General features: G+C 45.4%; 1 protein-coding gene across 2 annotated transcripts in view; it reads left to right on the top strand.

Moving 5' to 3' along the window:
• Positions 1-20275, top strand: part of LOC132832819 (discoidin domain-containing receptor 2-like) — a 242759-nt gene that overhangs the window by 56463 nt on the left and 166021 nt on the right. The gene's annotated exons all lie outside the window — the stretch shown is intronic.

Genomic DNA, 20275 nt, shown 5'->3' with positions numbered 1-20275 from the left:
AATTGCAAGGCAAGGGGATTAACCCTCCAAAGCAGTTTCAGTCATGGTGTTACACTCGATTGAGATTTTATCGTCACCTGTGCAGGAGTACAGTGAAAAGTGTATAAATGTTGTCACACATGGCACCATCTTAGGTACAACAGTACAAAATAGGTACAAAGTACTAAAGGAAGCCAAGTTCAAAAAGTTGAGCATTACCTTCATAGAGTAAGTAGAAAAATGAAGAAATAAGATACAACTTAACATTCAAGTCCATCTTAATTTAGGAGCAAAGGATCTTGGGATAGCGGTCCCCACACTGGGACCAAATGACCTGTGTTTAAGTTAGGAGCAAAGGATCTTGGGATAGTGGTCTCCACACTGGGACCAAATGACCTGTGTTTAAGTTAGGAGCAAAGGATCTTGGGATAGTGGTCTCCACACTGGGACCAAATGACCTGTGTTTAAGTTAGGAGCAAAGGATATTGGGATAGCGGTCCCCACACTGGGACCAAATGACCTGTGTTTAAGTCCAACTGCCCTGCAGGCATGTCACAATAGGGTGCATTGAAAACACTAATTATTATTGTTGTTATAACAAAAAAAGGCCTGGATTCTCAATTGACAGTTGGGATTCAAGGGAGGAGTAAGCAGGACAATGGATTTGAGGCTGCGGTGAGACATGAGCATTTTGAATGGCAGAGGGGCCTGGTGCCAATTCATGTTTTCAGAGGGCCTGAAGAAAATGCAAGATTTACAAAGGTGACACTCAGGGGAGGCGGGGGGGGGGGGGGGGGGGGGGTGGAGTATACCTACCAGGATAGAGTGGCCAGATGGAGTCTCCACATTCCCCTTGAAATGTGGAGGCTGAGGGGGTCACCTAATGGAGGTCGTTATGAAGACTTGGATACAGAGAGAGAGAGAGTGTCCTCTGCTGTTTTTTAAATTCATTCCTGGGATATGGATGGTCAGGCCAGTATTTATTCCCTAATTACCCAAAGGTTAGCTGAGAGTCAGCCCCATTGCAGTGGGTCTGGAGTCACATGTAGGTCTGAGCAGGTAAGGATGACAGATTTCCTTTCCTAAGGGACCAGATGGGCTCCCCAACCCCCAACAACAACAGCCAACATTTGTTAATCCCCAACTTGTGTTGAACTCAAATTCCACTACCTGCCGTAGTGGGATTTGAACCCAGGCCCATTGGATTTGATAACCCAGTGATAATACCACTAGGCCGTAACTCCCTTGACAACGTAACTGGAAGCCATCTAGACAATGTCGAAGAAACCCAACAGGGTCAATCTTGAAACCGTCTAACCCCTAGTGTGAGAGACAAGAACTAGGGGACACCATTTTTTAAAAAATGGCTCACCCATTTAGGATGGAGAGGAGGAGAATTCCATTCTCTAGAGGGTTATGAGTCTGTGGAATTCTCTTCCACAGACAGCATTGAGTACTTTTTAAGGCAGACAAGAGTGGACTGTTGACTGACAAGGGGCAATGTCAGGTAAAGTGGAATTGAGCCCAAAGTCAGATGAGAAATGATCTTGTCAGACGGTGGGGCAGGGTTGAAGGGCCCAAATGAGTCCAGGTCCTGTTTCACTGTTAGCACAATGACATGACTGAGACTTTCGGCAGGAGCTGAGGGAAGGCGGGGTGCCCTTGTTGGGGAGTTGAGGGCAGAATCTCAGAGTGAGGAGTTCACACAGAGTCCTTCCAGTGTGGAAGCAGGCCATTCGTGCCACACCGGCCCTTCGAAGAGCTTCCCATCTAAATACCCCCACCCCACCACCCCGTGACCCTGTTGCCCATTTAAAGCAGAGATTAAAAGGGACGTCCTATTGCTCTCAAAGGGCGGTGAGTGTTTGGAATTCCCTACCGCAGAGGGCTACATAGTCAAGTATGTGCGAGGTTCAGGTGGCTGGATTTGTGGTCTTAGGGGGAATCCAGGGTTATCGGGCTAAAGAAGGAAAATGGACTTGAGGATTACCCAATCGGCCACAATCTCAACAACGAGCTGCAGCAGACTCGATGGGCCGAATAGCCGAATTTTGCTCCTTCGTGGCATGAGGAGAGACTATAACAGTACTGTGCCAAACTATAACACGACTGTCCCATACTTTTTGATTAGATTAGACTTACAGTGTGGAAACAGGCCCTTCGGCCCAACAAGTCCACACCGACCCGTCGAAGCGCAACCCACCCGTACCCCTACATTTACCCCTTTACCTAACACTAGGGGCAATTTAGCATGGCCAATTCACCTGACCCACACATCTTTGGACTGTGGGAGGAAACTGGAGCACCCGGAGGAAACCCACACAGACACGGGGAGAACGTGCAAACTCCACACAGTCAGTCGCCTGAGTCAGGAATTGAACCCGGGTCTCAGGCACTGTGAGGCAGCAGTGCTAACCACTGTGCCACCATGCCGCCCACTATAACAGTACTATAACAATACTGTGCCAAACTATAACGGGACTGTCCCATACTATAACAGGACTGTCCCATACTATTTGACAGTTCTGTTACAGTATGGGACATTTCTGTTATAGTATGGAAATGTTCTGTTATAGTGTGGAACAGTCCTGTTGTAGTATGGGACAGTTCTGTTATAGTATGGGACAGTCCTGTTATAGTATGGGACAGTTCTGTAATAGTATGGAACAGTCTTTTTAGATTAGATTACTTACAGTGTGGAAACAGGCCCTTCGGCCCAACAAGTCCACACCGACCCGCCGAAGCGCAATCCACCCATACCCCTACATATACCCCTTACCTAACACTACGGGCAATTTAGCATGGCCAATTCACCTGACCCGCACATCTTTGGACTGTTATAGTATGGAACAGTCCTGTTATAGTGTGGAACTATCCTGTTGTAGTATGGGACAGTCCTGTTATAGTATGGAACAGTCCTGTTATAGTATGGAACAGTCCCGTTATAGTGTGGAACAGTTCTGTTATAGGATGGAACAGTCCCATTATAGTATGGCACAGTCCTGTTATAGTATGGAACAGTCCTTTTATAGTATGGAACAGTCCTGTTATAGGATGGAACAGTCCTTTTATAGTATGGAACAGTCCTGTTATAGGATGGAACAGTCCTGTTATAGTATAGGACAATCCTGTTATAGTATAGGACAGTCCTGTTATAGTATGGGACAGTTCTGTTATAGTATAGACCAGTCCTATTAGTGTATGGGACAGGCCTGTTATAGTATAGCTTCTATGCAGACGATGCAGAGAGGCAGTATTTCGTTCAGAGTGTGCTGAACTGCTGTACAGTTTGTACAGAGTATATCAGCCGAGCTGTTAGCTAACTGGCAGGTTCAGGCTGGAGCGCAGTGGGAGGGGTGAACAAGGTTGCTAGTTACCGTACCTGTCAGAAAGCTTACCTGGTGGAGCCAGGTGGATTGCCTGAAGGAAGGGGTATAAGGGAACTGAGAGGTCAGCCATCAATGAGCAAGAGGGTTGTGCGGAGCCATTAAAAACTATCACAAACCAGGCATTGAGAGCTTGTTTCAAGAGAAACAGCAGAGCTTCAGTTTCACTTTGATGGGATCATGGTTAGACGTCACTTGTAAGATTGTCCCATACTATAATGGGACTGTGCCATACTATAACGGGACTGTTCTATACAATAACAGGACTGTCCCATACTATAATGGGACTGTTACATACTATAATATGACTGTCCGATACTATAAGAGAACTGTTGCATACTATAATAGAACTGTCCCATACTATAACAGAACTGTGCCATACTATAACAGGACTGTCCCAAACTATAACGGACTGTCCCATACGATAATAGAACTGACCCATACTATTACAGAACTGTTCCATACTATTACAGAACTATTCCGTTCTATAACAGGACTGTCCCATACCATAAAACGACTGTCCGATACTACAACAGAATTGTCCCATACTATAACAGAACTGTTGAATACTATAACAGGCCTGTCCCATACTATGGGACAGTTCTGTTACAGTATGGGACATTTCTGTTATAGTATGGGAATGTCCTGTTATAGTATGGAACAGTTCTGTTATAGTGTGGAACAGTCCTGTTGTATTATGGGACAGGCCTTTTATAGTAATGGACAGTCCCGATATAGTGTGTCACAATTCTGTTATAGTATGGGACTGTCCTGTTATAGTACGGAACAGTCCTGTTATAATATGGGACAGTCCTGTTATAGAATGGAATAGTTCTGTAATAGTATGGAACAGTTCTGTAATAGTATGGGTCAGTTCTGTTATCGTATGGGACAGTCCGTTATAGTTTGAGACAGTCCTGTTATAGTATGGCACAGTTCTGTTATAGTATGGAACAGTTTTGTTATAGTATGGAACAGTCCCGGTATAGTTTGGGACAGTCCTGTTATAGTATGGGACAGTCCTGTTATAATACGGAACAGTTCTGTAATAGTATGTGTCAGTTCTGTTATGATATTGGACAGTCCCGTTATAGTTTGGCACAGTCCTGTTATAGTATGGAACTGTTCTGTTAAAGAATGGGACAGTCCTGTTATAGTTTAGAACAGTCCTGTTATAGAACGGGACAGTCCTGTTATAGTATGGAACAGTTCTGTTATAGAATGGGACAGTCCCGTTATAGAATGGGACAGTTCCATGCTATAACAGGACTGTGCCATACTATAACAGGAGTGTTCCATACTATAACAGTAATGTCCCATACTATAACAGAACTGTCTCATACTATATCGGGACTGTTCCATGCTATAACAGGACTATCCCATCCTATAACAGAACTGCCCCATACTATAACAGAACTGTGCCATACTATAACAGGACTGTCCCATACTCTATCGGACTGTCCATTACTATTACAGGACAGTCCCATACGATAACAGAACTGTGCCATACTATATCGGGACTGTCCATTACTATAACAGGACTGTTCCACACTATAACAGAACTGTTCCATACTATAACAGGACATTCCCACACTATAACAGAAACGTCCCATACGAGAATGGAACTGTCGCATACTATATCGGGACTGTCCATTACTATAACAGGACTGTCCCATACTATAACAGGACTATCCCATACGATAACAGAAATGTCCCATACTATAATAGAACTGTTCCATACTACAACAGGATGATCCCATACTATAACAGAACTGTGCCATACTATAACTGGACTGTGCCATACTATATCGGGACTGTCCCATACTATAACGGGACTGTTCCATACTATAACAGAAATGTGCCAAACTATAACAGGACAGTTCTATACTATAACAGGACTGTCTCATACTATAATGGGACTGTTCCATACTATAACGGGACTGTTCCATACTATAACAGAACTGTACCATACTATGCCGGGAATGTCCCATACTTAACAGGCCTATCCCAAACTATAACAGGACTGTCCCAATCTATAACAAGACTGTTCCATACTATAACAGAACTGTGCCATGCTATAACAGGACTGTCCCATACTATAACAGAACTGTGCCATACTTCAATGGGACTGTTCCATGCTATAACGGAACTGTTCCATACTATAACAGGACTGTCCCATAATACAACAGAACTGTCCCATACTATATCGGGACTGTCCATTACTACAACAGGACTGTCCCATACTATAACAAGACTGTCTCATACTATAACAGGACTGGCCCATACTATAACAGGACTAGCCCATACGCGAACAGAAATGTCCCATACTATAACAGAGCTGTTCCATACTACAACAGGGCTATCCCATAATATAACAGAGCTGTTCCATACTATAATGGGACTGTCCATTACTATAAAGGACAGTTCCAAACTATAACAGAACTGCTCCATACTATAACAAAATATTTCCATACCATAGCAGGATTGTCTATTACTATAATGGGACTGTTCCACACTATAACAGGACTGTTCCATACTATAACGGAACTGAACCAAACTACAACAGAACTGTACCATACTATAACAGGAATGTCCTATACAGTAACAGGTCTGTCCCAAAGTATAACTGAACTGTGCCATACTATAACGGGACTCTCCCGTTCTATATAACAGAACTGTGCCATACTATAACGGGACTGTCCCATACTACAACAGAACTGTACCATACTATATCAGAACTGTCCCATACCATAACAGAACTGTGGCATACTATGTCGGGACTGTCCATTACTATAACAGGACTATTCCATACTATAACAGGACTGTGCCATGCTATAACAGGACTGCGCCATACTATAGCAGGACTGTCCCATATTATAACAGGACTGTTCCATACTATAACAGAAATGTGCCAAACTATAATGGGACAGTTCTATACGAGAACAGGACTGTCCCATACTATAACGGGAATGTTCCATACTATAATGGGACTGTTCCAAACTATAACAGGACTGTCCCATACTATAACGGGGCTGTTCCATACTATAACAAGACTGTCCCATACAATAACGGGATTGTTCCGTACTAAAACGGGAGTGTCCCATACTACAACAGAACTGTACCATACTATAACGGGAATGTCCCATACTGTAACAGGCCTGTCCCAAAGTATAACTGAACTGTGCCATACTATAACAGGACTCTCCCATTCTATAACAGAACCGTGACAAACTATAACGGGACTGTCCCATACTATAACGGGACTGTCCCATACTACAACAGAACTGTACCATAGTATAACAGAACTGTGCCATACTATAACGGGACTGTTCCATACTATAATGGGAATGTCCCATACTGTAACAGGACTGTTGCATATGATAACAGGGCTGTTCCATACTATAACAGGACTGTCCTATACCATAACAGAACTGTGCCATACTATAAATTAAGGGGTGGTAGGTATAGGACAGATGTTAGGGATAGATTCTTTACTCAGCGAGTCATGAGTTCATGGAATGCCCTGCCAGTAGCAGTGGTGGACTCTCCCTCTTTATGGGCATTTAAACGGGCATTGGATAGGCATACGGAGGATAGTGGGCTAGTGTAGGTTAGGTGGGCTTGGATCGGTGCAACATCGAGGGCCAAAGGGCCTGTACTGCGCTGTATTTTTCTATGTTCTATGTTCTATGTTCCATTCTATAACAGGACTGTCCCATCCTATAACGGGCCTGCATCATACTATAACAAGACTGTTCCATACAAAAACAGGATTGTCCCATACTATAACAGGACTGTCCCATACTACAACAGGCCTGTCTCATACTATAACAGGACTGTTCCATACTATAACAGGCCTGTCTCATACTATAACAGGACTGTTCCATGCTATAACAAGACAAACCCATACTATAACAACACTTTTTCACATTATAACGGGACTGTCCCATAATATTACACAACTGTTCCATACTATAACGGGACTGTTCCATACTATAACAGGACTATCCCATACTATAACGGGACTGTTCCATACTATAACGGGACTGTTCCATACTACAACAGGACTATCCCATACTATAACAGAACTTTTTCATACTATAACGGAACTGTCCCATAATATAACACAACTGTTCCATACTATAACGGGATTGTCCCATACTAAAACAGAACTGTGCAATAGTATAACGGTACTGTTCTATAATATAGGATTATACAATACAATAACAGGACTGTTTCATACTATAACAGAACTGTTCCATACTATATCGGGACTGTCCCATACTATAACACGACTATCCAGTACTATAACGGCACTGTCCCATACTACAACAGTACTGTCCCATACAATAACGGGACTGTGCCATATTATAACAGGATTGTCCCATACTATAATAGGACTGTTCTATACTGTATCAGGACTATCCCTTACTGTAACAGCACAGTCCCATACTGTAACAGAACTGTACCATATTATAACAGAACTGTCCCTTACTCTAACAAGACTATCACGTACTATAACAAGACAGTCCCATAGTATAACAGGATTGTCCCTTACTATAACAGAACTGTCCCATACTACAACAGGACCGTTCCATACTGTAACAGAACTGTACAATAATATAATGGGACTGGTCCATACTATAACGGGACTGTCCCATACGAGAAACAGGACTATCCCATACTATAACAGGACTGTCCCATACTATAACAGAACTGTGTCATACTATAGCAGGACTGTCCCATACTATAATGGGGCTATTCCATACTATAACGGGACTGTCCCATACGAGAAACAGGACTATCCCATACTGTAACAGAACTGTCCTATACTATAACGGGACTGTTCCATACTACAACAGGACTGTCCCATACTATAACAACAATGTCCCATACTGTAACAGAACTGTCTCATACTATAACAGAACTGTCCCATACTATAATGGGACTGCTCCATACTATAATGGGACTGTTTCATACTATAACAGAACTGTCCCATGCTATAACAGGACTGTCCCACACTATAACGGGACTGTTCCAAAATATAATGGGACTGTCCCATACTATAACAGAACTATACCATACTATAACGGGACTGTTCCATACTATAACGGGACTGTCCCATGCTATAACAGAACTGTCGAGGAGAAAGTGAGGACTGCAGATGCTGGAGATCAGAGCTGAAAATGTGTTGCTGGAAAAGCGCAGCAGGTCAGGCAGCATCCAAGGAGCAGGAGAATCGATGTTTTGGGCATAAGCCTGAAGAAGGGCTAATGCCTGAAACGTAGTTTCTCCTGGTCCTTGGATGCTGCCTGACCTGCTGCACTTTTCCAGTAACACATTTTCAGTTATAACAGAACGGTGCCATACTATAACAGGACTGTGCCATACTATAACAGAACTGTGCCATACTATAATGGGAATGTCCCATACTGTAACAGGACTGTTCCATACGATAACAGGACTGTTCCATACTATAACAGCACTGTCCCATACTATAATAAGACTGTTCTATACTATAACAGGACTATCCCATACTATACAGCACTGTCCCATACTGTAACAGAACTGTACCATATTATAACGGACTGTCCCTTACTATAACAAGACAGTCCCATGGTATAACAGGATAGTCCCTTACTATAACAGAACTGTCCCATACTATAACAGGACTGTCCCATACAATAACAGCACTGTCCCATACTATAACGGGGCTGTTCCATACGATAACATGACTGTTCCATACTATAACAGAACTGTTCCATACTATAACAGGACTGTCCCATACTATAACGGGACTGTTCCATACTATAACAGGACTATCCCATACTATAACAAGACTTTTTCATACAATAACGGGAATGTCCCATAATATAACACAACTATAACGGGACTGTTCCATAATATAACAAGATTATACAATACAATAACAGGACTGTTAAATACTATAACAGAACTGTTCCATACTATATCGGGACTGTCCTATACTAGAACACGACTATCCCGTACTATAACGGGCCTGTCCCATACTACAACAGTACTGTCCCATATTATAATGGGTCTGTGCCATAATATAACAGGACTTTCCCCTACTATAACAGGACTGTCCCATACTATAATAGGACTGTTCTATACTATAACAGGACTATCCCATACTATAACAGCACTGTCCCATACTGTAACAGAACTGTACCATATTATAACGGGACTGTCTCTTACTATAACAAGACTATCACGTACTATAACAGGACAGTCCCATACTATAACAGGATTGTCCCTTACTATAACAGAACTGTCCCATACTATAACAGGACTGTTTCATACTATAACAGCACTGTCCCATACCATAATGGGACTGTTCCATACTATAACAGAACTGTCTCATTCTATTACAGGACTGTCCCATATTAGATTAGACTTACAGTGTGGAAACAGGTCCTTCGGCCCAACAAGTCCACACCGACCCGCCGAAGCGAAACCCACCCATACCCCTACATTTACCCCTTACCTAACACTACGGGCAATTTAGCATGGCCAATTCACCTGACCCGCACATCTTTGGACTGTGGGAGGAAACTGGAGCACCCGGAGGAAACCCACGCTGACACGGGGAGAACGTGCAAACTCCACACAGTCAGTCGCCTGAGTCGGGAACTGAACCCAGGTCTCAGGCGCTGTGAGGCAGCAGTGCTAACCACTGTGCCACCGTGCCAACCACAATATGTAACAGAAGTGTACCAAACTATAACAGAACTGTGCCATACTATAGCAAGACTGTACCATACTATAACAGGACTATCCCATACTATAACAGGACTGACCCATACTATTACAGCACTGTCCCATACTGTAACAGAACTGTCCCATACTATAATGAAACTGTTCGATATTATAACAGAACTGTCCCATGCTATAACAGGACAGTCCCATACTATAACAGGACTGTTCCATATTATAACGAGACTGTTCCATACTATAACAGAAATGTGCCATACTATAATGGGACAGTTTTATACTATAACAAGACTGTCCCACACTATAACGGGACTGTTCCAAAATATAACGAGACTGTCCCATACTATAACAGAACTGTACCATACTATAATGGGACTGTTCCATACTATAACGGGACTGTCCCATGCTATAAAAGAACTGTGCCACACTATAACAGAACTGTGCCATACTATAATGGGACTGTTCCATACTATATTGGGAATGTCCCATACTGTAACAGGACTGTTCCATACTATAACAGGACTGTCCTATACTATAACAGAACTGTGCCATACTATGAATTAAGGGGTGGTAGGTATAGGATTGATGTTAGGGGTAGATTCTTTACTCAGCGAGTCGTGAGTTCATGGAATGCCCTGCCAGTAACAGTGGTGGACTCTCCCTCTTTATGGGCATTTAAACAGGCATTGGATAGGCATATGGAGGATAGTGGGCTAATGTAGGTTAGGTGGGCTTGGATCGGCGCAACATCCAGTGCCGAAGGGCCTGTACTGCGCTGTATTTTTCTATGTTCTATGTTCTATATCGGGACTGTCCATTACTATAACAGGACTGTCCCATACAATAACAGAACTGACCCATACTATTACAGAACTGTTCCATACTGTTACAGAACTATTCCATTCTATAACAGGACTGTCCCATACTATAACTGGACTGTCCCGTACTATAACAGGACTGTCCCATACTATAACAGAACTGTCCCATATTATTACTGCACTGTCCCATACTTTCACAGAACTGTTCCATACTATAACAGGACTGTCCCATGCTATAATGGGACAGTTCTATACTATAATAGAACTGCCTCATACTATAACAGGAATGTCCCGTACTATAACGGGACTGTTCCATATTATAACAGGACAATTCTATACTATAACAGGACTGTCCCATACTATAACAGGACTGTCCCATACTATAACAGAACTGTGTCATACTATAACAGGATTGTTCCATACTATAACAGGACTGTCCCATACTATAACTGGACTGTCCCGTACTATAACAGGACTGTCCCATACTATAACAGAACTGTCCCATACTATTACTGCACTGTCCCATACTTTCACAGAACTGTTCCATACTATAACAGGACTGTCCCATGCTATAATGGGACTGTTCCATATTATAACAGGACAATTCTATACTATAACAGGACTGTCCCATACTATAACAGAAATGTGCCATACTATAACAGGACAGTTCCATACTATAACAGGACTATTCCACACTATAACAGGACTGTTCCATACTATAACGGGACAGTCCCATACTATAATAGAACTGTCCCATACTATAACAGGACTGTTCCATCCTATAATAGAACTGTCCCATACTATGACAGGACTGTTCCATACTATAACATGACTGTCCCATACTATAACAGGACTGTCCCATACTATAATGGGACGGCCCCATACTATAACAGAATAATCCCATACTATAACAGAACTGTCCCATACTATAATAGGACTGTCCCAAACGATAATAAGACTGTCCCATATTATAACAGAACTGTCCCATACTATAACAGGACTGTCCCATACTATAACACAACTGTCCCATACTATAACGGGACGGTCCCATACTATAATAGAACTGTTCCATACTATAACAGAACTGTCCCATACGATAACAAGAGTGTGCCATACTATAACGGGACTATTCCATACTATAACAGGATTGTTCCATACTGTAACTGAACTGTCCCATACTATAACAGGACTGTTCTACAGTATAACAGGACTGTGCCAAACTGTAACAGAATTGTTCCATATGATAACAGGAGTGTTCCATACTATAACAGAACTGTACCATACTATAACAAGACTGTCCCATACTATAACGGGACAGTCCCATACTATAATAGAACTGTACCATACTATAACGGAACTGTCCCATACTATAATAGGACTGTTCCATACTCTAACAGGACTGTCACATACTATAACAGGACTTTTCTGTACTGTAACTGGACTGTACCATTCTATAACGTGATTGTTCAATACTATAATGGGACTGTCCCATTTTATAACTGGAAAGTCTAGGCCCTGAAGATGACTGAAAAAACAAACAGGGTTTTCAATGGTGATAATCCCAAAGGTGAGATTATACATATCAGGAAAGATAGAACAAGCTGGAATACAAGAACAACACTATGGACGCTGAAAATCTGAAACAAACACCGAAAATACTGGAGAAACTCTTTGGAGGATCAGTGCAGACTTGACGGGCAGAATGGATTCTTTCCACCCTGCAGGGATTCTATCATTGAGAGGGTTTGATGTGGAGAAACTGTTTTCACCTGTAGAGATGTATAGGGGGCCTTACAACAAACGCCAGTGTGAATTGAGAAGCATGTCCTCACCAAGAGAGCATTGAGAAGGTGGAACTTGCTAACCACATGAAGGTGAATAGAATCCATGCTTTTGAGTGGAATGCAGATGAAGGAGAAAGGAATTGAGGCGGGGGACTTAGCTGTAGTTGGAGAGAGTCATGTTGAACAGAAACACCAACATGGACCAGTGGGCCTGAAACAGCCTATGTGCCAATAAAGCTAGTGCAATTCAAAGATTTGGGCCAAAATAGGAATCGCTGGAAAATCTCAGCAGGTCTGGCAGCATCTGTGGAGTGGATGCAGTGTTAACTTCTTCAGAATGGGTTCTTTGGTTTTCTCCTCTGTAACAAAACCGTGCGGTGGCACGGTGGCTTGGTGGTTAGCACTGCAGCCTCAGAGCATCAGGGACCCAGGTTCGATCCCAGCCTTGGGCAACTGTCTGTGTGTAGTTTGCACATCATCCCCGTGTCCGGGCAGGTTTCCTCCCACAATCCAAAGACGTGATGGTTAGGGTGAATTGGCCGTGCTAAATTGCCCCACAGCGTTCAGGGATGTGCAGGTTAGTTGCATTAGTCATGGGGGAGTATAGGATAGTAGGGGAATGGGTTACTCTTCGGAGGGTCGGGGTGGACTTGTTGGGCCGAAGGGCCTGTTTCCACACTGGAGGGATTCGATGAACAGGTTTCTTTGAATGCAAGTTAAATCTTGGAATTTGAAAACTCACGAAAGTAAGAGCACAAAGTTGGGGAGGAGCGGCCAGTGTAGAGAGAGAGAGAGAGGGGGGGAGAGGAGGGTAAAAGCAAGGCGCAGATAGTGAGATATAAATATCCAAGGGCAGACAGCGAAAGAATAAAAACACTGAGCGGTTAATAGGGAATAGCAGAGGACTCATTCAACTCGAGGTTATAGCATGACATCATGGACCACAAGAGTCAGATGAGAAAGTTTTATATTCCCCCTGTGAACCCTGGCCCATCTGTTCAGCAGCAGCAGCTATGTGTGGCATGTGTAGTACACAGTTGGGAAACATTCCAGGGTATCGGGTGAATGCTGGTGGATTCCACAATTGCTTCCCTTCCACCTGGCAGGCAACAGAAGCCCATGTGGCGGGGAAGGTGGGCCTGCGCACGGCCAGCTGAAAAGCTGAGCATTTGGAAGCGTTGACAGTCCCCCGCGTGGTCAGCACTGCCACCTCACCCTGCCAGGGAAGCTGGGTTCAATCCCGGCCTCAGGTGGGGTCTACACATCCTCCCTGGGTTTCCTCCCGCAGTCCAAAGATATGCAGGGTTGGCCATCAGCCAGGGATGTGTAGGTTAGCCATAGAGACCCTGCAGTGTGGAAACAGGCCCTTTGGCACGACAAGCCCACCCTGACCCTCCAAAGAGTATCCCCACCCCAGACCCAATTATTCTACATTTTTCTCTGACTAATGCACTTAACCTGCACATCCCTGAACACTATGGGGCAACTTAGCTTGGGCCATTTCACCTAAGCTGTGGACTGTGGGAGGAAACCCACGCAGACGCGGGGAAAATGTGCAAACGCCTCACAGACAGTCGCCTGTGGCTGGAATCGAACCTGGGTCCCTAGCGCCGTGAGGTAGCAGTGCTAACCCACTGAGCCACCATGATGCTCAAGGCCGGGAAGTTTAGGGCTATGGAATGGGTCACTCTTTGGAGGGTCAGTGTGGGCTTGATAGGCGGAATGGCCTATTCCAGCACTGTTGGGATTCATTATGCATTGCACCTATCATAACTGCCAGATTCTCCCACAGCTTTAATCCCCAGTTGAAACATCAAAAGCCAGCCGGACCTTTGACAGTGCAGCGTTTCCTCAGTGTTGCATTTGAATACAACCCGGACACTCCGTGATTTGTTTCCCTTTCCCCCTGTCTGTGCTGGGTCTCGAACACGCGACCTTCCGAGCTAAAAGATCGAATACTGAGCACTGAGCCACAATACTGCACTCAGCGAGCCCTGGCCTGAACTGAAATGGGCCAAACATGTGCAACAGCTGCGCCCAGTTGTAAAAGCTGCCCTAAGTAAGTGGGAAATCGCAGTTTACTGTCTGTGTTTAACTATTTCAAATGATTAAAGAATAGTCTAGGCAGAGGGTGCAATCCCAAGGGGCCCCTTGGGCGTCTTAACTCAGTGGGAAGCAAAGAAGGGCTAGTGTGGAATCAGCAGAGACTCAGCGGCAGAATCTGTAAACATTTGTTAGTCTCAACCCTTTAAAATATGTGCTTCCCACCCTCCCCGGGCAAAGTACGGAAGAAGTTGGGATGTCCCGTTTGCCTGCCCGCACTTGTTAGAAATCTTACACAGTGTGGAAGCAGGCCATTCGGCCCATCGGATCATCCCAGACCCGTACCCGTATCCCCCCACCCCACCCCCGTCCCCGTAACTCCTGCATTTCCCACGGCGAACCCACCTGCCCTGCAAACTTCAGCCTGGGCCAATCCTCAGACAGTGGGAGGGAACCGGAGCACCCGGAGGAAACCCCACACCGACGCGGGGCGGTGGGGATAACGTGCAAACCCGACACAGACAGTCGCCCCGAGGTTGGAATCGAACCTGGCGCAGTGAGGCGGCAGTGAGCCACACATTGCCAACCTTGAACAGAATTTTTTTTTAAAAAAAATCACACAACACCAGGTTCTTGTCCCAACAGGTTTATTTGGAAGCACACTAGCTTTCGGAGCGTCGCTCCTTCATCAGGTGGTTTTGGATACATGCCGAGGGGTCGACTGAAGGATTCGTCAAAGACATTCGCTCAGGGAAGGGTCTTAAAGGGTGATCGAGGCAGCTGGAATGAAGCATCCGAAACCACCGGATGAAGGAGCGTCGCTCCGAAAACTATTCTGCTTCCAAATAAACCTGTTGGATGATAACCAGGTGTTGGGTGATTTTTAACTTTGTCCACCCCAGTCCAACACCGGCATCTCCAAATCATAACCTTGAGCAGGACAGCCACATGGACCAGGAGTAAGGCCCACTCCCGACCGGTCAGGGGTGAGGGTATGGAAACCCAGCTCAGTGCCACCACCTCAAGGCGCCAAAGACCCACAATCCATTGCCACGATCCAAAGGGTCACCCTGGTGTCCCAGACAGGAATCCTCCCAACCATCAAGCCAACATTCTCTCTCTCTCTCTCTCTCTCTTTGGGATATTGCAGCGCAGGAACAGCTAAGGTGTGGGGTTGGTGAGGGCGCGCACATGCCGAGGGGTCGATTGAAGGGTTTGTTAAAGAGATTCACTCCGGGAAGGGCCTTAAAGGGTGATAGAGGCAGGTGGAATGATGCATCCGAAAGGGGGGGGCGTCCAGATGAGGTTTACCAGAATGATCCCGGGCAGGAAGGGGCTTTCATATGAGGAGCATTCGAGGACTCTGGGTCTGTGTACAATGGGGGAATCAGTGGAAAGCTTATAGAGTCATAGAGATGTACAGCACGGAAACAGACCCTTCAGTCCAACCCGTCCATGCCGACCAGGTATCCTAATCTAACCTAGTCTCATTTGCCAGCACTCAGCTCATATCCCTCCAAACCCTTTCTATTCATATACCCACCCAGATGCCTTTTAAATGCTGTAATTCTACCAGCCTCCACCACTTTCTCTGGCAGCACATTCCATACACGTACCACCCTCTGTGTGAAAATGTTGCCCCTTAGGTCTCTTTTATATCTTTCCCCTCTCACCCTAAACCTATGCCCTCTAGTTCTGGACTCCCCCACCCCAGGGAAAAGACTTTGCCTATTTATCCTATCCATGCCCCTCATAATTTTGTAAACCTCTATAAGGTCACCCCCTCAGCCTCCGACGCTCCAGGGAAAACAGCCCCAGCCTGTTCAGCCTCTCCCTGTAGCTCAAACCCTCCAACCCTGGCAACATCCTTGTAAATTTTTTCTTAACCCTTTCAAGTTTCACAACATCTTTCCAAACCTTATTGATATTAACAGTGAGGCCTGGACAGGATGGTTGGGCAGGAGCTGTTTCCACTAGCTGGGGAGACTAGCGCTTTGAAGGTCTCACCCTCTGAAAGTGAAGGGTGACCCTTCAGAATGGAGATGAGGGGGAATTTCTTCAGCCACAGGGTGGTGAATTTGTGGGTCCCATTGCCGCAGAAAGGTATACAGGTCACATCATTCAGTGCATGTAAGGCAGACATAGATAGGTTCCTGATGAGTAAGGGGATCAAAGGTTACTGGGAGAACGCAGGAGAAAGGGTTTGGGGAACATATCAGCCATAATCGAATGTCCGAGCAGACTCGAAGGGCCGAATGGCCTAATTCTACTCATGCGCCTCATGGCCATGGTTTAAAAGGCCATTGGATAAATATTTGGATAGACATAGAGTGCAGGGAGATGGGGGAAAGGCAGGAGATTGGTACTGGGCAATAGAACCAATGTGGGCATGATGGGAGCCAAACGGCCTCCTTCAGAACCAGTAACTGTTCGGTGGTCCTGTTATTAGGTTAGATGGGTGGGCCACCTCCACACAAAGCAATCTGAGCTGGTGACAAGGCATTTTCTCCACTTGCCAGCTGCAAGGTCCCATTGCTCCATGATCACGGAATAGAGTCAAGGAGTGGCTAGATCACAGAAGGAGGCCATTGTTCATTGTTCTCTGTGACAGTACCTCACCCACTCCTCCATCCTTTCTCTGTCGCCCAGCAAATCCTGGTCTCTTCAGACAGTTATCCACGTCCCCTTTGACGGCTCATGTTGAATCCTCCTCCACTGTAGATGTCAGATCCTAACCACCATCCGAGTTAAAAAGCTTTCTCCTGTTGACACTACCTCGAGTTGATGTCCCGTGGCTCTCAATCCTTCCAGCAACAGTTTCTCCCCATTCACTCTTGCCTGGGCCCTGGGGGATTTTGCAAATCCCTGTCACACCTTTCCATATTCTTACTGAGCACCGAAACAGACCCTTCGGCCCAACCAATCCATGCCGACCGTAATCCCAATCTAAGCTAGTCCCACCTGCCAGCGCTTGGCCCATATCCCTCCAAATCTTTCCTATTTATGTACTTCTCTAAGGAAGACAATCCTAGCTTCTCTGATCGAGCCACAAAGTTCCTCCAAACGATTCTTGTGAATCCTCTTTGCGTCATCCTTCAAAGATGATTTAAAATGCACCACAGTAACGTTTTCATGTTCATCGAAAATTCCTTCCACTTTCCCATTGGACAGCAAAGGCCCCCCCGACCCCGACAACTTTGACAGCATTCTGGAAGGGAAAAGCCTGGTGAGCCCATGGAATTCACAACCAGAGAAGGCAGTCTAGGCCAAAGCATCTCACAAGTGGGCGGCACGGTGGCACAATGGTTAGCACTCAAGCCTCACAGCGCCAGAGACCCGGGTTCAATTCCCGACTCAGGCGACTGACTGTGTGGAGTTTGCACGTGCTCCCCGTGTCTGCGTGGGTTTCCTCCGGGTGCTCCGGTTTCCTCCCACAGTCCAAAAATGTGCAGGTCAGGGTGGATTGGCCATGCTAAATTGCCCGTAGTGTTAGGTAAAGGGGTAAATGTAGGGGAATGGGTGGGTTGCGCTTCGGCGGGTCGGTGTGGACTTGTTGGGCCGAAGGGCCTGTTTCCACACTGTAAGTAATCTAATCTAATTTCAAGAAGGCTATTGGGGCCTAATAGGATGGATGTTATTAAACTGGAGAGGGGTCAGAGAAGACCCAGTGGTTAGCACTGCTGCTCTCACAGCACCAGGAACACAGGTTCAATCCTGGCCTCAGGCAACTGTCTGTGTGGAGTTTGCATATTCTCCCTGTGTCTGCGCGGGTTTCCTCCCACAGTCCAAAGATGTGCAGGCCAGGTGAATTGGTCATGCTAAATTGCCCGTAGTGTTAGGAGCATTAGTCAGAGGGTCGGTGTGGACTTGTTGGGCTGAAGGGCCTGTTCCCACACTGTAGGGAATCTAAAAAAAAGATTTACCAGGATTTTGCTGGGGAAGGTTACCTCAGAGGACAACAGGATTTTGGTCAGATGGGCCAAATGGCTGAGAATTTAGTTGAGATAAATGTGAGGTGCTGCATTTTGGAAAAGCAAATCAGAGCAGGATTCATACACTGAATGGTAAGGTCCTAGGGAGTGTTGCTGAACAAAGAGACCTTGGAGTGCAGGTTCATAGTTCCTTGAAAGTGGAGTCGCAGGCAGATAGGATAGTGAAGAAGGCGTTTGGTATGCTTTCCTTTATTGGTCAGAGTACTGAGTACAGGAGTTGGGAGGTCATGTTGCGGCTGTACAGGACATTGGTTAGGGCACTGTTGGAATATTGTGTGCAATTCTGGTCTCCTTCCTACCAAAGGATGTTGTGAAACTTGAAAGGGTTCAGAAAAGATTTACAAGGATGGTGTCAGGTTTGGAGGAATTGAGCTACAGAGAGAGGCTGAACAGGCTGGTGCTGTTTTCCCTGGAGCGTCGGAGGCTGAGGGGTGACCTTATAGAGATTTATAAAATCATGACGGGGCATGGATAGGATAAATAGAAAAAGATATAAAAGGGACCTAAGGGGCAACTTTGTCACACAGAGGGTGGTACGTGTATGAAATGAGCTGCCAGAGGATGTGGTGGAGGCTGGTACAATTGCAACATTTAAAAGGTATCTGGATGGGTATATGAATAGGAAGGGTTTGGAGGGATCTGGACTCTTGCAGGGATATGGGCCAAGTGCTGGCAAATGGGACTAGGTTAGGTTAGAGTATCTGGTCAGCATGGATGAGTTGGGCTGAAGGGTCAGTTTCTGTGCTGTACACCTCTGTAACTCTAAGATCCTGGCTGATCTGTTCGTGGCCTCAGTCCACTTACCCACCTACTCACCTTAATTCCTTTAGTGCTCAAAAATCTATCTTTGCCTTAAAGACATCCAACGAGGCAGCCTCAACTGCTTCACGGGGCAGGGGATTGCACAGACTCACAACCCTTTGGGTGAAGAATTTCCCCTTCAACTCAGCCCTAAATTTGCCCCCCCCCCACCCCACACCTTATTTTGAGTCTGTGCCCCTTGTTCTAGTTTCACCCACCAGTGGAACTAACCCCCCTTGCATCTGTAATATCTATACCCTGCCTAATTTTATATTTTTTATAAGACTTGCCCCCCCATTTCTCTAAATACCAAGTGAGTATAGCCCCAGACTACTCAATCTCTCATCAGAAGTCAACCCTGTTTCCATCCCCCCCACCTCCAGTGCTCAATGTTGGGTATGGTGAGTACAGCGTTAAATGGAATCTTGCTGTGCCACCGCTAAACAACCCCTTTTTGTGTTTTGCACTCGGCCCCTCTTTCAAAAGTACTCAAAAAAAAGAACAATTTTCCAAAATCTTCTGAAATAGAGTGGTACCCGGGACCAGAAACTGTTCCTCTCGTCTGCAGGTGCAGCTGGAGTTTCTCCAGCATTTATCTTTGAGAACAAGGGTTGGGGTGCCTGTCCCTTTAAGAGCCGCCCTCATCCCACTGTCTCCAGCAGCAGGGGAAGGAGAGAAGGGAGGCTTTTGAATCTGGCATATTGGGGTTTTTTTTTGCTTGCTTAGGGGGAGGAGTT

The sequence above is a fragment of the Hemiscyllium ocellatum genome, chromosome 35 (assembly GCF_020745735.1).
Source record: "Hemiscyllium ocellatum isolate sHemOce1 chromosome 35, sHemOce1.pat.X.cur, whole genome shotgun sequence".
Lineage (NCBI taxonomy): Eukaryota > Metazoa > Chordata > Chondrichthyes > Orectolobiformes > Hemiscylliidae > Hemiscyllium > Hemiscyllium ocellatum.
The sequence above is the reverse complement of the archived record's forward strand: the minus strand, read 5'-3'. Positions and strand labels throughout refer to the sequence as shown.